This window comes from Stegodyphus dumicola, chromosome 11, assembly GCF_044657685.1.
Source record: "Stegodyphus dumicola isolate Sdum_Otavi_A_Nest chromosome 11, ASM4465768v1".
NCBI lineage: Eukaryota > Metazoa > Arthropoda > Arachnida > Araneae > Eresidae > Stegodyphus > Stegodyphus dumicola.
The window spans coordinates 46,956,813-46,967,102 of record NC_140778.1 but is presented as its reverse complement, the minus strand read 5'-3'; positions in this window follow the sequence as shown (position 1 = coordinate 46,967,102).

Below are 10,290 nucleotides of genomic sequence, written 5' to 3'. Positions count from 1 at the left end.
GATGATAATAGGCTGACATATTTATGCTTTGCAAGTGTGCTGGCACTCCTAATGCCGCGTGCTGTATTATTTTTATAATTTTTTTAACTAAGAACTCTAGAAATTCAATATTATGATCCTAGAGACAAATAATATATGAATTTAAAAAAATCTACTCTTGCCCATTGTTCTGTGGGTAGTGGTTGCACTGTGAAACCACTGCGTGTCTAGAACTTTAAAACTTTACTGAGGTAGTAGGATAAAAAAAAACTTACCATTCTCCGTGCGCGTTCCAATAAATGACGAAATTTACGAATTTAAAAAAAAAAAAATCTATGTAAGAATTGCATTATCTATAATTTTTTTTACATGATTTTACAAATCATCAAAAAAATTTAACTTTTATGTAATTTTTCTAAAGCAGTAAAAATATAAGTACCTACATATTAAGAGTGTTTGTCTAAATGGATTAAAAAAAAAACTCAGTAAAATAAGGATTAAAAAGGAATAAAAAAATTTCAAAGAACGCATTTTTTTTGTGACTTTGTTCAAAGCATGTTTTGTCTTTTTGGTACACGCATAGACCCACATTGCACGTTTCGCACATGTATCTTCTATGGGGTTTCTTCCTTGTGCTACAAAATGTACACTGCCTGAATCTAAATTTCACTGGTATATGTCCAGCCTTATTTAGTTTCCTTTCATCTAGCACATGAAATTTATGTTTTTTTATGTTAATGTGGGGGGAGCTTGGTCTTTTTGACTTTGGTGCGGATCATTCGTTTCCCATTCATACTTATTTTATTCATATTTTGTCCCAAAATATTCAGAAAATATTTTTTAATTTAAATAAAACTTTGCGATTTCTATTTTTAATTATAGCAAAGTATACTTACATTAAATTTAAATCACAGGAAGTAATTTATAAAATCGCAATACTAGCTTGGGGAGCAAGAGCGCTGAGGTCAGAGAAAAGTCTCTGGAAAAGAAAGACCTTTTTACTGGGCAGGTGTATGTATTGTTTAGTATTAAAATAACTGTGGTTTCAAAATCCGGTACTATTTGGTTTCGAGGGCCGTAAAAAATCGCCAATGCTGCCAAAAATAATTGCGGCAAGAAAGGAAGTATAATAGTAAATAACTATTGATGTTTTGATTGTAGATTTAATTTTTAGACTGATGTTTTAATTTAGATGAAAGTTAATTTCATATAATACTTTTTTATTATTATAATTTATATGAAAAAGGCTAAACATGACTGAGTGGAAGCATAAGAGTAACTATTTCAGATCATTATTATAATTCATATCAAAATTGCTAAACATAACTGAATGGATGCCTGCATTGCTATTTCACTACCAATTTATTGCTAAAGCATAATTTCATCTCGTTGGTTGTTCAAACGTAATTTTCTATAATGAATGAGGCCTTTTCTTTGAAAATATTCTCGGTAAAGTGCAGAATCGCTCACTTATTTGTTTGCTGCTTTTTACAAGGGTAAAAACAATTGGATTTTTGTCAATTCTCTTTTACTTTTTAAGTGAAAATAGGTCGATGTGTACATAGATAAAGTCAAGGGCGTGTGCAGCGCCATTTTTGTGCACTTCTAGGATTTTTTTTTTTTTTGAAGTGAAAATAGGTCGATGTGCTCATGGATACCGTGAATGTGCAATTCTTAAAAACGCGCCAAGCAGTGTGTGATTCTGCACTTTACTCAAAATTCTATTGCCGACTTTTCATCGTGGGCAATTCCCAAATTGTTAAATCCATAGGATAAAAAAAAAAGGATTTAAAATTTAAACTATTTCAATGGCGTCTTAAGAAATATACAACTTATGCAATCTGAAATCAATGCATACGCTAGATTTGGCACGCTGTTAAATGGGCGCATTTGCTAGATTTGGCGCTTTTGCGCATACATTTTCGCTGCAATTTTTTACGGCTCTCAAAACCAAATAGTACCCAAAATCCCTTATCTATATCCGGGTAAAAATAAACATTCCTATTTGAGAAGCAAGCAAAAATGCCATTGTGGAGAGCAGTAGTTTCAAAGTGCGACCACCGAGCCTCTAGAGCATTGTGGCACAATGCTGTAGTGCAGGGATGGGCAAACTACGGCCCACAGGCCAACCCCGGCCCGCCGGATTGTTCCACCCGGCCCGTGCATAGAATTTAATTTGCCGCTTCGAGGCAAATTAAAAGAAATATGTATTTATGTATTTTATACAATCTCCTTTTCTAATTTCTTTAAATATTGTTTTTTGTTCCTTTTTTTTTTTCAAAGGGTTGTTGATCTTTTTACTTTCTATTTTTGTTCTAAAAACACAAATTGGCGTAAATAGCAAGCGCAGACAGCTTTCAATTGGTAAAGAGTTAAAAATGGAAGTTCTTTGTTAATTATAGCTGTAGACTGGCGCCAACAAGTGTTTTTACTTTCTCGGGAAGCAGACATATGGCAATCCAATATAGGTGAATCAGACCTCTTAGAAAAAACTTAATCTTAACATAATTATCTTAAAACTTAATCTGTGTGCTGGGCAACTAACTAACAACGACTTGTCTCATTTCCCGAAGTTAACAAATAAAGAGAAGCTTAAGAATTATGAAGATGTCTTGAAAAAAGTGCATTTTGAGTTCGAACGAAGATTCAAGATTTCAGTGCCATTCAACCAGAATTGGATAATTTTACCATGCCTTTGAAAGTAAATTGTGAAGCAGTGAGGTCAGATTTGCAGCTTGAATTAATTGAGTTGCAATCTAACAATCGTCTCAAGCAGTTTTTTCTAAATATGCCAAGAATTTTATACGAGGGCCATCCAGGAAGTAGATTACGTTTCCGTCTGTGTCCGCTAGGGGCGGGGCTAGCGCGGCCATCTTGGGGTCAGAGCGTTGCGCAGCTCAGTCTGCATCTAGCCGTGCTAGTGAGAGGTTCGTGCTGTGCTCCGTTCAGATACTGTGACGGTTTGAAATGTCTGCGTTAATTGAAAATCTTGCGAGCTGAGAGGTGCGCTCAGTAATAAGGTTTCTGACTGCAAAAAACTGTAAACCGATAGAAATCTATCGGCAGCTTCGTGAAGTGTATGGGGACAACATTATCACTGAAGGTGGAGTGCGTCAGTGGGTCATAAGATTTCAAAATGGCCGAACCAATGTTCACGACGAAGATCGAAGTGGGAGACCCAGCATAGTGACCGCCGAACTTCTCGAAAAAGTCGATGCTAAAGTCCGTGAAAATCGAAATTTCACAATAACGGAACTTTCTTTGAGTTTTCCACAAATTTCGCGAAGTTTGTTGCACGAAATCATCAGCGAAAAGCTTGGTTACCACAAGTTTTGTGCAAGATGGAAGGCAAGAAGAGGTAACGAAGTGGTTGAAGGCGCAGGCGGCCGAATTTTTCGACGAAGGAATTTCCAAGCTCGTACATCGCTACGATAAATGCCTTAATTTGTATGGTGACTATGTAGAAAAGTAGTATTTGAGTGTGGCTTTCATCTGTATATAATAAAATTTGTTTCCTATACTTTGTTTATTTTTTTATTCCAAAACGTAATCTACTTTCTGGATAGCCCTCGTAAACCATTATCGAAAGTAAGCTTCCCAAATTTAATATCTCACGCCCAGAAAATCAGTGCTATATTTGCTTCATCTTATATACAGTGGATGGACAAAAATATGGAAACACCTTTTTAAATGCATGTTTGAAAAGAAAGATTGATTTTAATTAAATATGTAGGTGGCGCTGGCGTTTTTGACTACTGACGCCACCTATACAACTTCGTAAATGTGCTAAACAGTTCAGTTGTTGTCGGAGTACTGTTATGTGAGGTTGTCATTGCATTATGTCAGAGTTGACAGACTTCGAACGTGGGCAAATTGTTGGAGCACGTATGGTAGGTGCTTCCGTAAGCAAGGTAGCCGAGGTGTTTAGTGTTTCAAGAGGTACTGTATAGAAGATTTATTCCGTATATTTGAAAAACGGAAAAACATCATCTGCTAAATCACAGCGCGGACGAAAGTGTGTCCTGAGCGATCGTGACAGACGATCATTAAGGGCAATTGTGACCAAAAATAAGAAGACCACAGCTGCAAAAGTTACTGCTGAAATGAATGTTGTGTTACCGAACCCTGTGAGTACTAAAACAATTAAAGGGAGCTTTATAAACAGGGAATTGCTGGCCGTGCTGCAATTGAGAAGCCACTCATCAGTGATGCTAATGCCCGTAACAGGAAAAGGTGGTGTTTAAGTCATAAAGCCTGGACTATAGAGCAGTGGAAGCGAGTAATATGGTCTGACGAGTCTTCTTTCACATTGTTTCCCACTTCTGGCCGAGTTTACGTCTGGAGAACGCCATCTCAAGCCTATAATACAGACTGCTTGTTGCCAAGAGTGAAACATGGCGGGGGTTCTGTTATGGTTTGGGCAGCCATATCGTGGTTCTCTGCTAGCCCCATGATAACTGTGTCAGGGCACATGACTGCCAAGACTTATGTGAACATTTTGGCCGATCAAGTTCATCCCATGGTACAAACTTTGTTCCCCGATGGTGATGGTGTCTTCCAAGACGACAAAGCCCCTGTTCACACAGTTCACATTGTCTAGGACTGGTTTTCTGAGCACGAGGATGAGTTGTCCCATCTCCCCTAGCCACCACAGTCACCAGACCTGAGTATTATCGAACCTTTGTGGTCTACATTGGAACGGAAAGTGCATTCTCGTTATCCACCGCCAACATCGTTATCTGAACTTGTCACCGTTTTGCAGGAAGAATTGTATAATATTCCCTTGGCAAACATACAGGAACTGTATTTATCCATTCCGAGAAGACTGCAAGCTGTTTTGGATGCCAACGGGTTTCCTACACCATATTAATCAAAGAAACATGTTTTTTAAAGGTGTTTCCATATTTTTGTCCAACCCCTGCATGTGAACAATTGTGTTCAACTATGAACCTTAGAAAGAATTATTTCAGAAGTAGACTGACAGATGAGCACTTATCCTCGTTCCTTATAACCAGCACATCTCACTTCGAAACTCAATATAAGGAACTTTTAAAAGTGAAATCGCAATTTCATTCATCTCATTAGCATTGCTTAAATTGTAATACTTGTATATTGTTTTTAAAGTTTTAGAAAATTTTTATCTTGGCCCGCCAAACTTTTTGTTTTCGATTTTTGGCCCGCGACCGAAAATTTCGCCCGTCCCTGCTCTAGTGGCACGATGGTCGCGCTCTGAAACCACAATGTAAATGCCATACATATAGAGGTATTTTTTTATATATGCAGTTTAATTATTGCTATTTTTTATTGTTTATGATAGAAATCATGATGTACAATAAATAACTTTTGAAATTTAAAAATTTTTATATAAATAAAAGGAAGATATTTTGTCTCATTGAAAACAAATTTTAAAAGGCATCCGATTTGAAGTACTAAGACCTAAAACATGTGTAATTCTGCAGTCATTTTGTGTTATTTAGAGGTAAAAGATCAGTAATCAATTGATTTTCACTCAAAAATTTCGGAAAGAAGAGCAGAAAAAAAATTCAAAAATTGGTGGTTTCAGGGAGCGAACACCGAGTGTTAAAGGGTTAACTGTTAATATTCTTGGTGCACGGAATTTGGCTGCTGGAAATTGACTGACACTTTGTCTTCCCTCCCAAACTCTCCAGTGGCTCAATAACAATCATACACTCTCAGATTATGTCAACTGTTATTTTGCAATCACTTATTGATATAAAAAATTTAAATTAATGGTAATATTTTCAGAAACTTATAATAATTTTGTCTTAAACATTACTGCTTTTAGCAGGCCCGTGCCAAGCATAATTGGTGCCGTTGTGCAAATGTCTAGCGAGCATCTTTATGCAGTGACAATATTAAAGGCAAATTGCTTATGGTTAACACTTAAAATGAAGCATCATTAACATACTAATATTAAAAACCCCAAAAATTACATTTTATCTTTTTATTTATCTAATTATGCAAACATTTTGTGCTTTGTTAAAACCCACACTGAAACATATTTATTGAACAATTATACATATAATTAAGTTATAAAAAGCTGACTAAGGGATATAATGGTTATCGTTGCTGCATGCTAATCCAAAGAGCCCGGGTTCAAATCCCGGACAAGGCAAGGATGTTTTTGAATTTATAGTGTCTATGCAGCACAGGGGCACTCTAAATATGCAGTGAGCCGAAAGTCCTCTCGAGGGGTTGATGGAAGGGAAAGAGGGGTATGAGACCCTCAAACACGTCTCCTGCCCCCATGGCAAAGAATCTCTAAGGAGAAGAAGTAAAGGTTCCCCGGGGCAAATGTGGCTCCGTCAGACCGAAGAGACACATTATGTATATCCCTGAAGCTTACTTTAAAGGGGTAAACCATTCCAAAGCTATCCACCCTCCGTACCTCACTGCGCATGTGCGAAATAACATCAGGAGACAACAAAGCAGCACCAAAGAATGCAGCATGCCGTCGGCCATGTTAGCAATCTTTTACCACGTTGTTCGAAAACGTTCTTTGTTGTTGTAGTCAGAGGTACTTGGTTTTAGCTATGTGAAATTCTTTTAAAGACTTTTTAAATGTAATGCTGTAAGTGAAATGGTTTTGGCTATTGGGTGAAAACTTTGCTCTTGGTTTTTACAATGGTCATTCCAAATAATTGTCTAAACGTTTTCATGGTAATTTGTTTTTAAAGTTGTTGTCGGATAATTATAATGTATTTCAGTGTTTTCAATTTATTTAGGGGTGCCTTTAATTGTCTTTAAATATTTTTTTCTGTTTCAGTTAGTTATCGCAAATTTTGCTTTTAAAATTTCACTGGAAAATTTTAACTATGGATCCATAAAAATTTATTACGTTTTGTATGGCATGTGTTTCCCTCCCTTTTTAAGTTTACAGAAGAAAAGAATTAAGAAATTTATTTCATTTAAATTTTGTGTTCGTACGGCTCGCTGTCTAAATTGAAATAAAAATTGGACAGGATTTCTATAATTCGTCCCAAAATTCCAACTAACATCCTTTTGCTCATAAAACTCCAGAAATGTATGAAAATAAAACATTTTGAGTTATTTCAAAGTAAAAAATTTACTATCTCCTCGAACTGCGCTGTTTAAATTTCACCCTGCGCTGGTGTTTCACTGCATAGCCGTGGCTCTTCGTTACAGCGGCGCAGAGGCGAAACAGGTTTATATTGCGTCTATGGAAGCTTTCATTCTTCTCCTTACAGATTCTTTGCCCATGGTGCTCTCCATCAAAATTGAGGGTGAAACCGAGCTAAATCTGTAGCTCAGACAATCTCAACAACATGTTACACAAAAGTAATGCTGCAAGCGAAGCGAAATAATATACTAAGTGCATTGGATACCAAATATATTGCTGAACCCTATTTATTACCTTAAAATTAAAAACAAATTAATTTACATATCTAATAAGTTTGCACTAAATAAATTGTTGTTTGCAGCGCAGTTTGAGACAAAATTCAAACTGTGATTACGACAGGGCACAAAAGGTGCTGTAGGGCTGGTATCTAGGGATACTTCCAAAATTATTTTCTGCACACCACTATGTTGTTGACAGTGGTGTAGCTTAGAGTTTAAACCGGCAATTTATTATCGGTTTCATTTTTATCAGTTAATGCTTTTTGCAGTTTTTGATATAAGTTGAGCTGATCTTGTAAATGTATGTGAACAAAATATGCGATGCCGGTGCATATGTAAGGCTAGAGGCCTGTGCCATAGATATGTTCGACAAATTGCTTAGTTCTTATTTTGTGTCTACTACTGCAATCGCAGTAATTTAATCGCATTTATCTTTTTTTTTCCATAATTGCTTGAATTGCTACATAGAAAAAAATGCAAGTGCAGTTACATATTATGTTAAATTTAGGTTTGCTTTTTAATTCAGAAAAGTGACGATTTGAGAATGATTATTTGAAAAAAAACCATTTTTACATGATCCCTCAGGGGGCTCACTTTTGTGAGTACGGGTGTGGCAATCCCGAGGTACCCTAGCCCTTCAGGGGATCAGCTTCTTGGTGAGACGGGTGTCACGATCCTGGAGCCCCAGTGATCTATCCTCTTTTCCGTCTCCTCTCCTCTTTCCTGGAACTTTTTCCCTTCTCTTCTCCCTCGTGGTTTCTCTCTACGGAGTTTGGGGCTCGTCACGAGAGACTGGAACAGCCCTTGTCTCTAGTCTTCGAGTGGCGAGAAAACTGCCCACGTGTTTGCCGTGCGTGGAGCCCCGTGTCGCTGGAAAGGAGGGTCCTGGTAGTTGAGGGGCGAGGTACTGTCCCCAACACACTACTTTGGCCTCTGCTTCAGCTAAACGGGAGGCACCTTAGTCGTCCTCACAGGTGTCAATCGGCTGGTCACTAGTCCTTGTGTCAGTGGCTTGGGGTCAAGCTCTCGGGAGTACCTGCTTTCGGGAAAGCCGACTGTGGGGCTTCAGTTTGCGTATAGGTCCGGCTAGCCCTAACACAGGAATCTGTGTTCCCTTGTTGGGCTCCGTGGTGGGCGGGGCCGTCGGACCCGAATCTTATATTTTTCAATTATGGCTTCCTTATTTATTTTAAAAAAACCTGAAACAAACGACACGAATAAAGATATTGAAATCATTGACAAATCTTTGAGCAAGAAAATTCGTACCGATGCAAATGCCAAAGAAACTACTGAATGTACTCACTTTGTTGTTGTTACCAGTGCCTCTGAAGAATTTAAAAAGATGTCTCCTTTCCTGATAAACAAATACATTCATTCTTGCATAGGTGAGCCAAGGAACATAAAGCGTCTCCGTTCGGGAGATCTGCTTATTGATACCTTTTCGGCCACCCAGTCTGCTTCACTTTTACGACAAACCAAACTTGGACAGGTATCTATAACTGCGTCAGCGCACAAAACGCTTAATTTCTGTAGAGGCGTGATCTCGGAAATCGACCTTCTGTGTGTTTTAGAAGAAGAGTTCGTCTCCGAGTTAGCTGATCAAAAGGTTTGTGCTGCCAAGCGGATCAAGATGCGTAAGGAATGTCAGTTGATTGACACGAAACACGTGATCCTGACCTTCAATTCGCCTGATCTGCCGAAGAATATTAAGGCTGGATATTTAAATTGCCCCGTAAGACCTTATATTCCAAACCCCATGCGATGCTTCCAGTGCCAGCGTTTTGGCCATTCCAAGATGTCCTGTCGTGGGACCCTGACGTGCGCTCGATGATCGTCGGTTGGCCACGATAGCGATAATTGCACTGCTGCAGCACTGTGTGTTAATTGCAAAGGCAACCATCCAGCATTTTCCCGTTCCTGTCCAAAATGGAAATTAGAAAAGGAAGTTCAGACCATAAAAGTCTCTAGAAACATTTCATATGCCGAAGACAGAAGACAAGTTCAAAGCACACAGCCTCAGTCAAACAAATCATATGCCGGCGCCGTTAAATCAACACGCACAATAGCCACTCAAACTTCCATAAGTTCACAGACTCCACCAAATAAAACCCAGCAGCCTGCAAACAACAAAAAGGAAAATCCAACCCATGTCATACAAAATAAAGAAGTAACAATCTCGAGCAAACCAAAAACTGTGCTTCCAAAAATAGTATCCAAAAATAGAAGCGCATCTGTAGATGCCATGAATTCTGAATCTCTAGATTCAGACGGTACGGAAGTGGAGGAGGGAATGGAAGTTCCCGAGCATCTACTTCCGCGCAAAACTAAAAAGGAGCACAGGAAGAACAAACAACACCAGTCATAATGGCCACCCTCGTCTCATGGAACTGTCGCGGTTTCCACCGACATTTGCTTGACATTAAAGCTATGATCAATGCTTATCATCCTGTTTGCTTGGCAATACAAGAGACAAATCTGAAACCAGATCAACATGCAAAACTTCGGAGGTTTTCTCTCGTCAGGAAGGATAACCTTGCAGGTGAACGCTCCAGTGGAGGTTTAGGTCTCCTCCCCTCACTGGATTATCCCTCAAATGTTCTTTCTTTGACGACATCCCTCCAAGTTGTCGCTACTCAAATAAATTTTGATATTGTTGTTTCATTTGTTTCTTTGTATTTGCCTCCAAATGAGCACATTGATCAGAAAGATTTAAATGATCTTTTAGAGCAGCTGCCTGAGCCTTTCATAATAATAGGAGATTTTAACAGCCATAGTCCGCTCTGGGGTAGTAAAGATACAAATTGCCGTGGAAGACAAATTGAGCAGATGATCGAAGATCATAGCCTTTGTCTCCTGAATAATGGGCAGAATACTTACTTCCATGAGCCTTCAAGGAGATTCCACGCTCTCGACCTTTCTATCTGTTCACCA